The following is a 6,943-nucleotide window of genomic DNA, read 5'->3' as shown; positions in this document are numbered from 1 at the left end:
GACTATATATTGGTAAAGTTAAAGCCCGTTTAATACGGAAATTAGTGTTAACAGAGATTTACGTGAATGAATCTAAACATTCTGACAAACTGTAGAAGAGGTTGGTCAATGAGACACTATTTACTTTAAAATATTTTTGTTGATTGTGTTCAACAACTTCGAAAAATTTTAGAAATGGCTTTATGTAACGGTGTAAAGCCTAGAAACTATTTCTTTAATTCTAACTGTAGGGAAGGAGAGATTTCAAATTTTCTGTCTGATATCTGCTGGCAACCTGTTAAAAACTTTTGTACCATAATACACTCCTGGAAATTGAAATAAGAACACCGTGAATTCATTGTCCCAGGAAGGGGAAACTTTATTGACACATTCCTGGGGTCAGATACATCACATGATCACACTGACAGAACCACAGGCACATAGACACAGGCAACAGAGCATGCACAATGTCGGCACTAGTACAGTGTATATCCACCTTTCGCAGCAATGCAGGCTGCTATTCTCCCATGGAGACGATCGTAGAGATGCTGGATGTAGTCCTGTGGAACGGCTTGCCATGCCATTTCCACCTGGCGCCTCAGTTGGACCAGCGTTCGTGCTGGACGTGCAGACCGCGTGAGACGACGCTTCATCCAGTCCCAAACATGCTCAATGGGGGACAGATCCGGAGATCTTGCTGGCCAGGGTAGTTGACTTACACCTTCTAGAGCACGTTGGGTGGCACGGGATACATGCGGACTCGCATTGTCCTGTTGGAACAGCAAGTTCCCTTGCCGGTCTAGGAATGGTAGAACGATGGGTTCGATGACGGTTTGGATGTACCGTGCACTATTCAGTGTCCCCTCGACGATCACCAGTGGTGTATGGCCAGTGTAGGAGATCGCTCCCCACACCATGATGCCGGGTGTTGGCCCTGTGTGCCTCGGTCGTATGCAGTCCTGATTGTGGCGCTCACCTGCACGGCGCCAAACACGCATACGATCATCATTGGCACCAAGACAGAAGCGACTCTCATTGCTGAAGACGACACGTCTCCATTCGTCCCTGCATTCACGCCTGTCGCGACACCACTGGAGGCGGGCTGCACGATGTTGGGGCGTGAGCGGAAGACGGCCTAACGGTGTGCGGGACCGTAGCCCAGCTTCATGGAGACGGTTGCGGATGGTCCTCGCCGATACCCCAGGAGCAACAGTGTCCCTAATTTGCTGGGAAGTGGCGGTGCGGTCCCCTACGGCACTGCGTAGGATCAAATGGTTCAAATGGGTCTGAGCACTATGGGACTCAACTGCTGTGGTCATCAGTCCCCTAGAACTTAGAACTAATTAAACCTAACTAACCTAAGGACATCACACACATCCATGCCCGAGGCAGGATTCGAACCTGCGACCGTAGCAGCAGCGCGGCTCCGGACGAAGCGCCTAGAACCGCACGACCACCGCGGCCGGCTGCGTAGGATCCTACGGTCTTGGCGTGCATCCGTGCGTCGCTGCGGTCCGGTCCCAGGTCGACGGGCACGTGCACCTTCCGCCGACCACTGGCGACAACATCGATGTACTGTGGAGACCTCACGCCCCACGTGTTGAGCAATTCCGCGGTACGTCCACCCGGCCTCCCGCATGCCCACTATACGCCCTCGCTCAAAGTCCGTCAACTGCACATACGGTTCACGTCCACGCTGTCGCGGCTTGCTACCAGTGTTAAAGACTGCGATGGAGCTCCGTATGCCACGGCAAACTGGCTGACACTGACGGCGGCGGTGCTCAAATGCTGCGCAGCTAGCGCCATTCGACGGCCAACACCGCGGTTCCTGGTGTGTCCGCTGTGCCGTGCGTGTGATCATTGCTTGTACAGCCCTCTCGCAGTGTCCGGAGCAAGTATGGTGGGTCTGACACACCGGTGTCAATGTGTTCTTTTTTCCATTTCCAGGAGTGTATTAATCTCCTTTCTGAATCGTAGAAAAGAATGGTAATTATTTTTATTTCTGCTATTGTGCTTTCACAGTTCATTCTAAATTCTGTCATACTGTATTAACCACAAGCATCATTTGGGAGGAAATGTGTTTTTACGTGTATGTAGGAATATTCTTACAACACACTTCTGGAGAATAAATACTGCTTTGAACTTAGTCTTAGTGCACCAGAAGGTTATGTCATAGGACAGTACCGAGTGAAGATGTGCAAAGTAAGCAAGCAATCCCTTTAGTACGTCAGTACAATGTCAGAGATTTCTAAGGGCAAAGCCGGCAGAATTGAACACTTTGGTTAACTTACTCGTTTACTCGTAACACCTCAGTTCGTTAACCATATGAATGCCATTAATATCAGACACGGAATGTGAGCCCACTGACTTCTATTTCTGCTACCTGCATTTTTATTCGTTTGGTATTCAGCTGAATTCAGTTGGCTTAGTGGACAAGATACTTTAATATGAATGCTCACTCATCAATAAGTACCTTTTTTTAGCCAGCTACGGAAAATGGAATGGTACTATTTCGATCTGCCTAGCACTGGCTTTACCATGATGAAGTCTCTGATACCAAACGTATGCCTGGAAAAGTAATAACTGAGAGCAGAAAAGAATAAAACTATTCGGCCTGCTGGAATAGGTTCTTCCCAAGTTGCGCGTGTCGCTCTCGACTCCAGTATAGAGATGGAGTAGCTAGGGGGTGAGCAAGACGTACTGCGCTTGGCGTCAACATCACACATCAAACCGTGACTTCGGTACAACGGTGTTTGTTTTCATTTTGCTCTAGGGACGAAACGTGTATTTTTACTGCTTTAGAAAATTTGTTTGTTAGCCCTGCAATGGTGAATAATTGTTGCCATTACTGCTAGAAATCGAAATACGTCAAAGGAGGAAATGTTTCCTTCCATAAGCAAATGTATAATGATCGTTATCATCCAGCGTAAGGCCATTTATCTCTTGAAAAACATAGAGACAAAATGGTTCAAATGGCTCTGAGCACTATGGGACTCAACTGCTGTGGTCATAAGTCCCCCAGAACTTAGAACTACGTAAACCTAACTAACCTAAGGACATCACACACATCCATGCCCGAGGCAGGATTCGAACCTGCGACCGTAGCGGTCGTGCGGTTCCAGACTGTTGCGCATTTAACCGCTCGGCCACGCCGGCCGGCAAACATAGAGAAATGTTGCAGTAAAGCTTGGCTTTTATTTATACTTATGTGACTGTATAGGCGTGTATTTACGAGATAAACGCTAGATAAAATCGTAGTGTGGCGGCGTTCTGCAGCGAATATGTTGAATGTCATTTCATATCATATTCATCCTCAAGTAAGATCTACAAGTAATTTCTTCTATATTATACAGATTTCTAAGCCATTATGCTTGAACTGAAGTAGTCGCAATACGAAGTTGTGCTACCCCAACCTATGTTGTAGATCAGGTCGATCAGTTAGGGATGAACGATGATAAGAAGTATGGTCCTAGATAGTAAAACACGAATGAATTTCATCCCTAAAAATATTTTAAAAACTATGGTCAATAAAGTTTGCATATATACAGGGTGGGTATAATTAAACTCTCGCAACTTGTGGTGGCATGAAAAACGAGTCATTGTAGGTCAATGAAGCTTAGTAATAACCCTGATAAAAAAATAGTCATTGCAGGTCAATGCGAAAGGGAAATAACGAATAAACCATTGAAAGACGCCCATTTTAATTTCCGCATGAGAGGGTAATATTTGTTAATTGCGTACCATGCGTTCCAGGTATAAACGTCGCACAGTGCGACGACAATCTGCATCTACGATACCGCTCTAGTGACCGCCATACTGCTAACAGAAATAACGATCGGCCATGGAATGTGCAGCTGTCATGACACAGCTCGTGCACTACATCTACAGCTACATTTACATTTATACTTCGCAAGCCACCAAACGGTGTGTGGCGGAGGGCACTTTACGCGCCACTGTCATTACCTCCCTTTGCTGTTCCAGTCGTGGGAAGAACGCGGGAAGTCTGCCACTTGAGTTTGCTAAACATCTCCGTAACGCTATCACGCTTGCCAAATAACCCTGTGACGAAACACGCTGCTCTTCTTTGGATCTTCTCTATCTCCTCTGTCAACCCGACCTGGTACGGATCCCACACTGATGAGCAGTACTCAAGTATAGGTCGAACGAGTGTTTTGTAAGCCGCCTCATTTGTTGATGGACTACATTTTCTAAGGACTCTCCCAAAGAATCTCATCCTGGCACTCGCCTTACCAACAATTAATTTTATATGATCATTCCACTTCAAATCGTTCCGCACGCGTACTCCCAGATATTTTACAGAAGTAACTGCTACCAGTGTTTGTTCCGCTATCATATAATCATACAATAAAGGATCCTTCTTTCTATGTATTCGCAACACATTACATTTGTCTATGTTGAGGGTCAATTGCCACTCCCTGCACCAAGTACCTATCCGCTGCAGATCTTCCTGCATTTCGCTGCAATTTTCTAATGCTGCAACTTCTCTGTATACTACAGCATCATCCGCGAAAAGCCGCATGGAACTTCCGACACTATCCACTAGGCCACTTATATATATTGTGAAAAGCAATGGTCCCATAACACTCCCCTGTGGCACGCCAGAGGTTACTTTAACGTCTGTAGACATTTGTTTTGTTTGAAAATCGCACGCTGCGTCGAGGATTCTCAGCCAAGGCAACAGTAACTTCTTCCACACTTTGTGGTGCAGTCGGCCGTCGGCATTTCCCTGGAGCAATTCGCAAATCGTTAATTAATTCGAACTTCCTTATCATGTTCATCAGCCTCACTGTGGAAAGAGGTCCCCTCCGTATTCCTTTAATGCGTCGGTATTCGCGAAGAGCAGTAGCATTGCTGCTATTGTTTTGATACAACAGCGTTACTAGTAAAGGCCTGCTTACCATGTTCTACATCTACATATATACTCCGCTAGCCATCAAGCGGTGTGTGGCGGAGGGCACAATTCGCGCCCAAGTGTCGCCCCCCCCCCCCCCCCCCCCCCCCCGCTCTGTTCCACTCGCGGATCGTGCGGGGGAAAAACGACTGTCAGAACGCCTCCGTACGAGTTCTTACTTCCCTTATCTTTGAATGATGATCATTGCGCGATTTGAAAGTTGGTGGTAATAATATATGCTCTACATCCTAGGCGAAGATCGAATTTCGGAATTTAGTGAGCAGCCACTTCCGTTTAGTTCGCCGTCTATCTGCAAGTGGGTTCCACTTCAAACTTTCTATGGGATTTGTAACGCTCTCGCGATGGCTAAATGTAACAGTCACGAATCTTGCCGCTCTTCTTTGGACCTTCTCAATCTCTTGAATCAGACCTAACTGGTAAAGGTTCCATACAGACGAACAATACTCTAAGACTGGACGAACTAATGTGTTGTAAGCAATTTCATTTGTTGAAGGACTGCATCGCTTCAGTATTCTACCAATAAACCGAAATCTAGAGTTCGCCTTGCCCGTTACTTGTGCAATCTGATCATTCCATCTAAAATCATTTCGAATAGTCACTCCCAGATACTTAACGGACGTTACCGCATCCAAAGACTGGGCATTTATTTTGTACTCGTGCATTAATGGGGATTTTCGCCTTGTTATACGCAATGGGTTACACTTACTAATATTGAGAGATAACTGGCAGTCATTATACCATGCACTTATTGTCTGCAAATTCTCATTGATTTGTTCACAACTTTCGTGTGATACTACTTTCCTGTAGACTACACCATCATGGGCAAACAGTCTAATGCCGCTGTCAGTACCATCAACCAGATCATTTATGGAAATCGTAAAAAGCAGCGGACCTATTACGCTGCCCTGGGGCCAACTGAAGTTACTCTTGTTTCTGTTGAAGTCACCGCATTCGGGACGACATGCTGCTCTCTGTCTGTTACAAAACTTTCTATCCAACCTCATATGTCATCGGATAGACCATAAGCGCGCACTTTTTTGAGCAAGCGACAGTGCGGAACTGAGTCGAACGCCTTTCGAAAGTCGAGAAATGCGGCATCAACGTGCTAGCCGGTGTCTAGAGCCGGTTGTATATCATGCACAAAGAGGGTCAGCTGTGTCTCGCATGACTGTTGTTTCCTAAAACCGTGCTGGTTTCTGCAGATGAGCTTCTCAGAGTCTAGAAAGGCCATTATGTCTGAACACAAAATATGTTTCATGATTCTACAACAAATCGATGTCAGTGAAATTGGCCTGTAATTACGTGCATCCGATTTTCTCCCCTTTTTATAGATTGCTATGACCCGGGCCTTCTTCTAGTTCCGTCGAACTTTCCGCTGTTCCAATGATCTCTGATAGATGTTTGATAAGAATGGTGCTAATTTTACGGGGATACCGTCCTGGGCCAGATGCTTTCCTGGCGTCTAAGGATCTTAACTGTTTTACAATCGGTTCTAGTCCGGAACCGCGTGACTGCTACGGTCGCCGGTTCGAATCCTGCCTCGGGCATGGATGTCTGTGATGTCCTTAGATTAGTTAGGTTTAAGTAGTTCTAAGTTCTAGGGGACTGATGACCACAGATGTTAAGTCCCATAGTGCTCAGAGCCATTTTTTTTTTGTTTTACAATCCCAGATATACAAACACTATGCCAGCCATCTTTGCGTTTGTTCGATAAATGAAAGGGGGAATGATGTTGTGGTTCTCTACCGTAAACGAGTTTTTGAAAGATAGGTTTAGAATTTCGGCCTTCTATCCATCATCATCCGTTACATTACCCGTACTGTCAGCAAGAGAAACTGTCTGCAACTGTAATGCACACTGATACTTGCGTTTCAACCCTGCATCTGTGCACCAGTACCATCGCATAATAGCTAGTCATAACACTAACACTACTAACAACGCAAAATGCTGCAGCTCACCGTCTGAACATCATTCCTTTGACGATGGATCCCACATGGCAAACAGTTTTCCGTCCACACTGGTTCAAGTAGA

Source organism: Schistocerca piceifrons, chromosome 2 (genome assembly GCF_021461385.2).
Source record: "Schistocerca piceifrons isolate TAMUIC-IGC-003096 chromosome 2, iqSchPice1.1, whole genome shotgun sequence".
Classification (NCBI taxonomy): Eukaryota; Metazoa; Arthropoda; class Insecta; order Orthoptera; family Acrididae; genus Schistocerca; species Schistocerca piceifrons.
The sequence above is the reverse complement of the archived record's forward strand: the minus strand, read 5'-3'. Positions refer to the sequence as shown.